Raw genomic sequence first — 12,626 nt, 5'->3', positions numbered from 1 at the left:
TTTGTAGAAAAGCGAAAAAAGTCTTCAGTTATGTACTTTATTTACGCATAGCAAACATGGTAAATTTATCCTTTGAAATAATTTTGTGTGCTTCACACTTATTCTGTTTCAGGATGAAGGTATAACAGAGCAGGTTTGGCGTGTTTCTTTTGTTTTTTTAAGCATCTATTTGCATTTGTGAATGACACATCAGGCAAGTATCATCAGAGTATGTAGTTCCCTGAAACAGTGGAAACAGTGGCAGACTTTATTTTGGGGGCTTAAAAATCACTGCAGATGGTGACTGCAGCCATGAAGTTAAAAAATGCTTGCTCCTTGGAAGAAAAGTTATGACCAACCTAGACAGCATATTAAAAAGCAGAGACATTATTTTGCCAACAAAGGTCCATCTAGTCAAGGCTATAGTTTTCCCAGTAGTCATGTATGGATGTGACAGTTGGACTATAAAGAAAGCTGAACTCCAAAGAACTGATGCTTTTGAACTGTGGTGTTGGAGAAGACTCCCTTGGACTGCAATGAGATCCAACCAGTCCATCCTAAAGGAAATCAGTCCTGAATATTCATTGGAAGGACTGATATTGAAGCTGAAACTCCAATACTTTGGCCACCTGATGCGAATAACTCATTTGAAAAGACCCTGATGCTGGGAAAGATTGAAGGTGGGAGGAGAAGAGGATGACAGGGGATGGGATGGTCTGATGGTATCACTGACTCAATGAACATGAGTTTAAGTAAACTCCGGGAGTTGGTGATAGACAGGGAGGCCTGGCATGCTGCAATCCATGTGGTTGTAAAGAGTCAGACACGACTGAGTGACTGAACTGAAATGAACTGAACTGAGAAAAAACAATAGTTTCCTAAGTCCACTAAAAATTAGAAACTAGCAAAGCACATGACCAGCAGGAAAGCAAATAAATTACACATTTTGGGCATCTATGGTGATTCAAATATTCACTCATAAATTTTCATTTAATGCAACCATACTTTGATTGTGGAGAGTTAACTCAATGAAGAGCTTTATGTCTGAACTAGCTGATACATCAGGTGTAGTTCAACAAATACTAGTTACTGATGATGGTGATTCCTGTTCCCACTGATTGCTGATACACTCTGTAGACAACAGATTTTAACTTCCAGAGCTGTCAGTCTGACACATTATATCAACAATCATATAGAGAATCTTATGCACCAAAAAAAAAAAAATTAATTACATTTGTTCATTTATCTAGAATTTATTACCAAGGCATATAGTATTTTACCTTTTTTGGAGAATAAATATGATTAGAGTGGGAAAAAGAGAAAATTAATATATATGGGAAACTACCATTTTTTGATGGTTATTGGATAAGCTTCCTTTTACTACCTGGGGAAGACTGATCCATATTGATATAAAACCTGGAATCACAGAGGAGGAAGGCTTAGGAAGGAATATGGATCTTCAGGCTTAAAGAAAAAAAAAAGGGGGGAACCAGAAGATAACGGCAAAGTTGTTACTAATAACTTTTCTGTTTTCCCTTTTGCTGTATCATATCTACCATAGGTTTAACAGCTCATAAACTGAAGCCAACTTTCTGAATGATCATTTAATTCTTGAAAAGTAACCATAAACTAAGGGGGAAAAATACTGAGATATTAATCCTGGCAGCAGGCAGCAATTCTAGGCCCAAAAACTTAATGGGGCTGAGCTGAATGGGACATAACAAGATGACTATCCTAACAAAATACAGTCCGTGTCCTCCGATGGATGAGGAATGTTCTTTCCCCATTTGTGTTTGAACATGGAGAACATAAAGTGCCAGTTAAACTGAGTAATGTTGCATAACTAAATTACAGGGGTTTTTTTCAGTTCTCCAGTAGAGGATAAAAATCCTCAAACCTGGAAGCATTGTTTTAATCAAGGGTCTGAATAAGCCATCCCTTGTAGTTTTGCAATACATAAGTTAATAGAAATGTTTTCTTTAGCTTCCTGATACCTATATAACTACATTACTAAAAGCTATATACACATGAAAGTTACATACAGAAGATGGACACATATTTGGCTTTCTGAGGTGTACTTTTAATTTGGTGAAGTAGCTTTTGAAAGGAGAAAAGGAATTAATTTGCAATTTGATTTTAAACAATTACTTCTAAATTTTGTAAACACAGATACTTAACTTTGCTACTTTATCCACATAATACTTGTTTTTTGAATGAAGCTAAACAATTTATATGATGTATGATACAGCCTCGGAGAGCTTTTATTTGTTTTAATGGGTAATTTGTATTCAGTATGGAGGAGGTGATGTAAGCTTTGCATTCAGTGATTGCACAGGAGGCCCAGGCCCTTGGAAAATTCTACATTTTATTTCATCAGGGTGAATCTACCATGACCCGGAAGGCTCACCTATAGATAAGATGGTTTGGCCTCAATAACACTTTGAATCTTTACACTCTCTGGGGTTTTGCACACTCCTTTAGACACAGGTCTTTGTAATTAATGAGAGGCGCACGAGTGGATCCCTGAATGGCACTTTGGAGAATGGTGGGACAAGTTTTTAACAAGCTAACCCTTCTGGCTATAACATGAAAGGGAACCCTGTGTTTAAGGTAGGATGGGAATAAAAGGCAAAGGTAATTTGCACTGCTGAAGAAATAATTATTAGTTCCACATTGCTTTCCACGTGGTAGGTGGAGGAGAGCAGAAAGAGAGTGTTCACATTTAGGAAATCATTGTTTATTTTTCTTGCTGGTAATGTATTAAGTTTGCCGGGACTGAAAATTTGAAAGATTTCCCCAGCTGATCATACTAAGGTGCTTCAGAAAGAAATATCAACAGATTTTTCTCTTGCTCATATTGACTGTCTGTTTTAAAATATCTTTGATGCTTTCATGCTGACAAATTATCTGTCTGTGACTTACTAAAGACACTCTCCCTACAAACAGGAGTAAATGTGAAGAGGGGAGTGTAGTGGGAAGAGGGGAGTAGGAGGCCAAGAAACGAAATACTCCTTTTTGCCTCACACACACTGTCTTGTCTTATACTATACCACAACTCTCTCTGTTTTCATATATTTGAAACCTAAGATGAAATTACTCTTCTAATGTCACATAATTAGTAATAAACAAATTGGGGCCAAACTGAATGATGCTCTTCTGCAGTTAAATTTTGGTTCATTTTCCATTACACCACACTGCCTCTACTCCTATACCACCACCCACTCTTCCAAATCAAAATCACTTTCTTTTTTTCTGTATGGTAAGAGACTTAGGAGTCATTTAACCATGTCTTGGCAACATATTTTTTGCAACTTCTTCAGGGTGATCTGACTTATATCTCACTGGCATTTATTATTTTAAAGCACTGGCCTAGATTTTCTCTTTAATATAATGTTATAAATATAATAGTCTTTGCTTTTGAGAGTGTAGAGACATGTGCTTCTCAAAAACTACTAACATGAATTTAAATTAGCAAAAATCTTTGAAAAACATGTTGGCAGTATGTTTCATGTAATTTCTAATGACCAGATTCTTTGATTTCATAATTCTATTTCTGAGATACCATTCTAACTATACAATCATGAGTGTAAAAAAAAAATAATTACATATACCAGCTATCTTTAAAAATATATCAGAAACAATCTAAATGAAAACAGTAAGTGGTTAAATAAAGTAATGGAAACACAGGTAATGAAATATTACACAGATAGTAAAATATTTTTGAAGCTTATACAGTAATACAAAAAGGAAATGATAATTTGATGCTAAATATAAAAGGTTGAAAAATTCCACCTTTAGTAAAATAAGTCATGTGAAGTGCTTCTAAAAGAATCCTTCAGATATCTCTGCATGTATTTTCAAAAGTTCAGAATGGTACTAAAACATTAGCAGTTAACCATCAATAGGTATTAGGAGATTAAGAAAGTTTTCCCTCTTTCCTATTACTATGCATTTTTAAAATTTTACCTACTGAGTATATATTTTGGTAAAAAAAATGCCAAAACAATAGTTAAGAAAAAATATTAAAAGCATTAAAATCGGAAATAACAACCATGGTAGCATTCTTGAATTATCTAAAATATGTATTCCTTTCTTTTTTCTTTATATCAAATATGATCCTATAGCTTGTAGACTTTGCCTATAGTGAAGACTACATCATCTCTTTTCTGGGCAGTTGGCCATGACCCCAATTCATGTCCCCTTACACCTTACCCATTATACTAGACTCAATAGGCCTCATGATTTGAGGTGTTTCTCTACCTCAGTTCAAACCCTTTCTTGTATGGTGACTTACAGGCTGATTAATTCCCATCACTGAGCATCAGATTAACTCATCTGTAATAATAAACTTCAACAACTTTATGAGGAGTATATAAAAAGGGATAATATATGTGAAGTACTTGGCACACAGTAACTTCACAAACAGCAGCTCTCATTATTATACTTTCAATTGTGTCCTTCTTTTGGACTTCTAAGGCTCCTATGTTGGAATTGTTAAATACAGATTCTCCACACAACCATGTAAGACCCTACACAATATGATCTCAAGCACCTTTTCCACTGCTTTTCACAAAACTCTACCCTCAGCTGCCACCAAGTTGAAGGGTTTCTATTTCAGGAACTCACCCCTCTGTTCCCCTCTGTTTCTCTCTGTGCTTGCCATCATTTAGTTTGTTCCCATAGCTACGTTTATTCCTCTGCTCTATCTTTCTGAAATTCCTCATCTTAACTGAAAACTTTCTGGATCCCACAACCAAATCAGATTGCTATCTACTCTAAAAATGCCATAATACTAATATCCTTAATGACATATAACCTTCAATTCAGCATCCTGGTTGGATAACTGATATTCAGGGTTTAGCTTAAACAGAAACCTCCTCAGAGAGGCCATCTTTGACTGTGCAATCTAAAATAGGCCCTAGGCCACGATCATATTTCCTTCTATTTCCAGGTACTTAGCTCTTCCCCCTTCTTTTTTCAATCACTCTCCCAATAGATTTTCTACTTTTCAGGAACAGAACTATTTTCCTTTACAGCTGCTAGCACTGTACATCTTTTAAACAATAAATGCCCAATAAATGTATAAAATTATATTAAAAACTGAAAATTTTATCACTACACTAGACAGGGTAAGTAGGATACTGATTTGAAAGTTGTTACTACAATCTTTCCATTATCCCCTTTGCATCAACATACACACAGAGATCATTCACACAGCCACATTCACTCACACACCCCATTCATACACACCTTTGGGTTCTTGGTCCCTGCCATCATTTACATAATGTTCAGTGAGCAGGCATAGCAGACACCAATTACAGGAAACCTTGGAAATGCTCTACCTGGAGATCCCAGTGGAAGCCATGATCTGTTGTATATGGGATGTACAGAAATGACAATGGGAAGAGAGGGAGAAAAAATAGTGATGTGAAATGTTAAGGGTAAACCTTGGGGAACAATAACACATTCAGTGCAGCTCACTTGATAGTGCAGTTTAGTAAAGTCTGACAAAAAATTCAAGCCAATGCAAAGTTAGAAAAAAATTGAAATTCAAAATATGAAGAAAAGCAATCATGCAGATCTGCAAAGCTACAGCTTTCTTCAGCAACAATTTTGTTGTTCCTTTTACGTTTCTAGGAAACACAGTTTGGGGGTTTTAATCTTTTCTTAGAATGGAAACAGTATAATAACTTGAATTTTAAAACTAACCATAAAGAAAGAGTTATGTAATATCCTTTAAAAATTAATACATAATTGGGAAAAAAGAAACTGTCTTCCACGGTTTTAGGTTTCTACCCCCAAATCTCTTCACAAATGCTTTTGAGTAAATGGAGATGTCCAGTCCTTCATGGCTCCTCACAGCAGCCCCTTGGCGTTCTCAGAAAACTTGAATACCTGTTACCTCTTTCTTCCATCTTCACCCTCTACTGCCCTTCAGACTTCCCCATAAACATTTAAACATTCAATTTTTCCTACTATAATCAAATTCTTCTCCTGACCCATTTATCTTTCACTTCTAATTTCTCTCTATTCTGCATTTACAACAAAATAATTTATACTCACTGCCTCCACTGTTCTCACCTCGCACTCACTTCCCAACTATAACGTGTAAGACATTATTTAATATTTCTACAACATTACCTTCATGGTGGGCTAAATAATATCCCCCCTCACTTGGAAAACTCAGCAGTGGCCACAGGACTGGAAAAGGTCAGTTTTCATTCCAGTTCCAAAGAAAGGCAATGCCAAAGAATGCTCAAACTACCGCACAATTGCACTCATCTCACATGCTCGTAAAGTAATGCTCAAAATTCTCCAAGCCAGGCTTCAGCAATAAATGAACCGTGAACTCCCTGATGTTCAAGCTGGATTTAGAAAAGGCAGAGGAACCAGAGATCAAATTGCCAACATCCGCTGGATCATGGAAAAAGCAAGAGAGTTCCAGAAAAACATCTATTTCTGCTTTATTGACTATGCCAAAGCCTTTGACTGTGTGGATCACAAGAAACTGTGGAAAATTCTGAGAGAGATGGGAATACAGACCACCTGACCTGCCTCTTGAGAAATCTGTATGCAGGTCAGGAAGCAACAGTTAGAACTGGACATGGAACAACAGACTGGTTCCAAATAGGAAAAGGAGGATGTCAAGGCTGTATATTATCACCCTGCTTATTTAACTCATATGCAGAGTACGTCATGAGAAACGCTGGGCTGGAATAAGCACAAGCTGGAATCAAGATTGCTGGGAGAAATATCAATAATCTCAGATAGGCAGGTGACACCAGGCTTATGGCAGAAAGTGAGGAAGAACTAAAGAGCTTCTTTATGAAAGTGAAAGAGGAGAGTGAAAAAGTTGGCTTAAAGCTCAACATTCAGAAAACTAAGATCATGGTGTCTGGTCCTATCACTTCATGGGAAATAGATGGGGAAACAGTGGAAACAGTCTCAGACTTTATTTTGGGGGGCTCCAAAATCACTGCAGATGATAATTGCAGCCATGAAATTAAAAGACGCTTACTCCTTGGAAGAAAAATTATGACCGACTTAGATAGAATATTCAAGAGCAGAGACATTACTTTGCCGACTAAGGTCCGTCTAGTCAAGGCTATGGTTTTTCCAGGGGTCATGTGTGGATGTGAGAGTTGGACTGTGAAGAAGGCTGAGCACCAAAGAATTGATGCTTTTGAAGTGTGGTGTTGGAGAAGTCTCTTGAGAGTCCCTCGGACTGCAAGAAGATCCAACCAGTCCATTCTGAAGATCAACCCTGGGATATCTTTGGAAGGAATGATGTTTTGGACACCTCATGGGAAGAGTTGACTCATTGGAAAAGACTCTGATGCTGGGAGAGATTGGGGTCAGGAGGAGAAGGGGACAGCCCAGGATGAGATGGCTGGATTGCATCACGGACTCGATGGACATGAGTTTGAGTGAACTCCGGGAGATAGTGATGGATAGGGAGGCCTGGCATGCTGCAATTCATGGGGTCACCAAGAGTCGGACACAACTGAGCAATTGAACTGAACAGAACTCACTTGCCCAAAAGATGTTCGTGTCCTAATTCTAGGATTCTGTGAATATATCACCTTAAATGCAAAAGAGACTTGGCCACTGTGATTACAGAAACTATTTAAGATTTGGAGAATCACCTGGATTATCCAGGGGTAATGGGGGAGGGAAAATGCTGTGTCAGAAGTGTCCTTATAAGATCAAGGCAGAGGGAGAAACTACTACAGGTCAATAGCAGCAGACAGGATGATGTAAGCAATGGGAGATTTAGAGTGATTTGAGAAACTGTCATGAGCAAGAAATGGAGCCCCGCTCTAGATTCCAGAAGAGGCAAGGAAACACAGTCATTCCCTCCAAAACCTTCAAAAAGAATCAGGCCCACTGACACCTTCATTTTAATCCAGTGAAATTTATTTCAAAGCTATAGTCTCTAAAATTAAAAAAGAATAAATTTGTGTTGCTTTAAGTCACCATGGTTAGTAATTTTGTGATAATAATAGTAAGAACGTATAGCCCTATGCACAAAGTCAAATACTGGACTATTTTCAGTCTTCCTTCCACTTGACCTTTCAGTAGCAACCTCTTGTCTCCTTAGACACCACTCGTTTCTAGTAGATCTTGGGCTGAGTCATCTCAGATACTACTTTTCTCAGATATTTCCCATAATGTTTAAATATACTTTGGAAAATTATCTTCTCTCTTCAAGATTTCTTTTGCCATTTACAGCTTTATAGAGGTAAGCTGCCTCAGACGGTAAAGAATCTGCCTGCAGTGTGGAAATCCTGAATTTGGTCCCTGGGTTGGAAAGATCCCCTGGAAAAGGGAACGGCAATCCACTCCAGTATTCTTTCCTGGAAAATTTCATGATCAGATGAATCTGGTGGGCTACAGTCCATGGGGTCACAAAGAGTCGCACATGACTAAGCAACAAATATTTTCACTTCTTGACTTTCATGGAGGTATAAATAAAATGCAATAAATCACACATACTAAAAATATAAAATTAGTTCAATTTTGATATGCAAACATACCTGTGAAACCACCACCATAATCAAGACAGTGAACGTACATTATATATACTCCAAAGTTTCCTTTTACCCCTTTGTTTGCAAAGATTTATGCTATATTTATCTTACTACCTGATGTATTCCAGGCATACATCAGAAAGGCACATGGGGGCACTCAAAATATATTCCAAAAATTTATGAGCAAAAATATTCATCAAAGCATTACATACAGAAGGGACCACCAGAAAAAATCCAAGTCCTCTTGTGATTACAAATTTTATAAAATAATGCAAAACTATGTACCAATGAAAATTATGGTCTATGAGAACAATGAATTATATTTAAATGTATTTAAGTAGAAAAGCGACAATCAAAAGGATTTATAAAATGTTATTCTGACCATATATAGTTGCATACATTTAGCTAAGAAGGATAGTAGGCATTGACACAAAAACTTTAGCAGTGTAGAAATGACTGGTGATTTTAATTTTCTTCTTTGGGCTTCTCTGAAAAAATCAAAGACCATGTGTCATTATATATTGAATGAGACTTTTCTTTTGTCTTAGAATTCTGGCCAAAGCCCCATACAGAGGGAAACAAGTAGTATTTCTAATATTCCAAAAAGAACAGCCAAAAAGCTGTCAGATACCCTACTCTTGAGTTTTCTAAGAGGTAGTCAAATTGGTCTTTCCCCATCATTCCCATCATTCTACTTAGCCTACAAAACAAAAATCATAATTTTGTTGAAAAGGAAAGTTGGCAGAAAAAGTGGCATTCTGGAATATTTTCCACTCAATTTCATATATGGAGAAAAGGCAGGAGATGGCATTCCTTAAAGTGATTTTTCTGCTCCAAAGAGAAATGCTCATAGAAATTAATAATGACAATAAGAAGGAAAACTTGCATTATTACCCTGGCTTTATGCTTACTGAGCTGCATTTGTTCACACGCCTACCCACACATGAGTGGAATACAGTAAGAAAAATCTTAAGAGCTTCAACTTATGCCCTCTAAAGTTTGGGATCTGTTCCAGAGTCTTCTCAAGGCAAGAATTTGACTACAGAGAGTACAGCAAGCATCAGCTCTTCCCCTCTGGATGGAATAGAAAAACTGTACTTGCTTCCTACAGGGCAAGTATATACTAAAGACAGTAGCCAGATCAAGCCATCCTGATGGGCTACTGAGTAGGAGGGCTCCTTGTCATGGGAGGGGGACACCAGCACTAAGAAGCAGTAAGATGAACTTATGTGAGCAGGAGTTGAGATGTCATCTAGAGAGCCACACGGCACAGCAGTGCCATGGGAACTGAGAACCCATCTGTGTTCCATGGAAAGAACAGCATTTGAGCATGTGATACACTCAGAAACACTAAAGGCTAAAAGGCCTCCTTCCTTGAGTCTGGAAAACTCAGAAGAAACAAAGGGAAATGAATGGATAGAGATAGTGGAGGGAGATAGGACACTGAATGGAGTAAAAGACTATTCTTGTGGCAGGGATAACGCCTCAGACTTGAGTCTTAAGAATGAGAAAAAATTTGAGCTTTGTGTGAAACTGAACATTTTTTACATTTGACTGGACTGAACATATTTAGAGTGGTGACCCTAATGCAGATTTACCAAGCTAAGACTGTTTCTTTATAGGTAAGAGAAGTCTATGATGTCTGTTCAAGGTGTGAGTCATTAGTACAGAAAGCATGATCATAGGGATTTACTGGAGAATACTAAATTTAATTCTTGTTTGAATCACCACTGAGTTTAGCCCATTCTCTTATCTGATCATACCTATGTTATACCTGTGTTACTTTTAATTACTTAAAAGTGAGCATAAATTCTCAGTAACCTAACTAAAAGTACTATGAGAGATAATGATGCAGAATTATAATATAGGTAAAAGTATGATATCAATATACTTGAATAGAACATTGATACTTGTTACCATCTCCCACCAAATGTGATTTATTGCTCTTATTTAGTTCTTGCAACAAGATTTATGATTTTTAACCTCTGTTACTAAACCTAGACAGCATGTTAAAAAGCAGAAACCTCACTTTGCTGATAAAGGTCTGTATGGTCAGAGCTATGGTTTTTCCAGTAGTCATATACAGATGTGAGAGTTGGACCATAAAGAAGACTGAGTGCCAAAGAACAGATACTTTCAAATTGTGGTGCTAGAGAAAACTCTTGAGAGTCCCTTGGACTGCAAGATCAAGCCAGTCAATTCTAAAGGAAATCAGCACTGAATATTTACTGGAAGGACTGATGCTGAAGGGGAAGCTTCAACATTTTGGCTGCCTGATGTGAAGAGCTGTCTCACTGGAAAATATCCTGATGCTAGGAAAGACTAAAGGCAAAAGGAAAAGGGAGCAGCAGAGGATCACCAACTCAATGGACATGAGTTTGAGTAAACTCTGGGAGATAGTGGAGGACAAAGGAGCCCGGTGTGCTGCAGTCCATGAGATTGCAAAGAGTTGGACACAACTTAGAGACTGAACAACAAAAACAAGAAGACTGAAATATTTCATGTGTTTGTAAGTCATTTTGTCTAAAGATAATTGATAAATGAATACATTATTTGAAAATGTAATACATTGGAGTTAATATAAATTTTAAAATATATTGCCCATAAAATGTACTAGCCACAGTAGTGGGAGATGGAGACACGATTGTTAAAATTTCCTCCCTCTGTACAACTGGCAAGTTCTTTGAGCCCCACTCTCTGTAGGCATCATACCTCAGGATACCTTACCCAATGAGATTTCTCAAGTTCTGTAATTATACTAGCAGTGGATGAGCTGAAGAATGGATCGGGCTAATTGAGAAAGGTACTCCTCTATTCTCCATCAGTCCTAAATCCCACAAGTTTTCTCAAATAAAAATATACAAGCTAAATGAAAGAAATATGCAGTCTAAGTAAAATTGCACTTGTTGCCAAACTTCAGAAGAAGAAAATTACTCATAAGCCACATCCATATTCTGGAGTCATCATTGTTAACTTGTTTCCACTTGCTCACCTTTAAGAGACTCTCTTTACCGAGTCTCTTATTTTCCCATGAGACTATCATGAGAGTAGAAGAGAGACAGATAGACAGACAGATAGTCAAAAGGTAGATAGATAGATATGGGTAGATGAGTAGGTATATAGGTTGGCAAGTTGACAAATTGACTGATTCTTTTCCTCCAGAGAACAAGGAACTGGATTGATTTTTGGAGAGAGAACCGCAGGTTTGGAAAGAGTCTCAGTTCAGTTCAGTTCAGTTGCTCAGTCGTGTCTGACTCTTTGCAACCCCATGAACTGCAGCACGCCAGGCCTCCCTGTCCACCACCAACTCCCGGAGTTTACCCAAACTCATGTCCATCGAGTCGGTGATGCCATCCAGTCATCTCATCCTCTGTCGTCCCCTTCTCCTCCCGCCCCCTATCCCTCATAGCATCAGAGTCTTTTTCCAATGAGTCAACTCTTCACATGAAGTGGCCAAAGTATTGGAGTTTCAGCTTTAGCATCAGTCCTTCCAAAGGGCATCCAGGACTGATCTCCTTTAGAATGATCTGGTTGGATCTCCTTGCAGTCTAAAATGATCTAATTCCAGAGAGACTTGGGAAACTAATAAAGGAAATGTTAGATTATAGAAATAATAGAAACCTGTGCCCTGTTTCCTTTTATCCTAGGCATGCCTGAAAGGTTGAAAGACCACAAATAGGGAAAGTTCATGTTTGGTTGAACACTGAAGTATGATTCATTGAGACCTTGGAGACAGTAGAAAATTTCTAAAGGTCATGGTGTGTAAGAATCCCCAGAGTGATGGCTTTGGAACAGACTGCATGGATAGGTCAATGGACACCTGAGAGTGAGCATGGGGTATATGGACTGGGGGCTTTTCTCACATTATCTAGGCAGCAGACTTCTAAGAATATATATTACCCAAGAGAGGGAAATGAGCACCTCAAAGTGCAACTGAGTTAAGAGAATAAGATCTCAAGGTAAACTGTGTTTGATTTCTATAATTAAAATGAGTGACAGTTATGCACAATTTAAGCACAAATTTCACAATGCCCTTTCCTAGAATTACATAAATTCAGTACAAATCAAATATTTTAACACAAACCTTTTTCTGCTTTGAAGATTATTTTCTTAGGA

The sequence above is a fragment of the Ovis aries genome, chromosome 4 (genome assembly GCF_016772045.2).
Source record: "Ovis aries strain OAR_USU_Benz2616 breed Rambouillet chromosome 4, ARS-UI_Ramb_v3.0, whole genome shotgun sequence".
Classification (NCBI taxonomy): Eukaryota; Metazoa; Chordata; class Mammalia; order Artiodactyla; family Bovidae; genus Ovis; species Ovis aries.
This window is presented reverse-complemented; position numbering follows the sequence as displayed.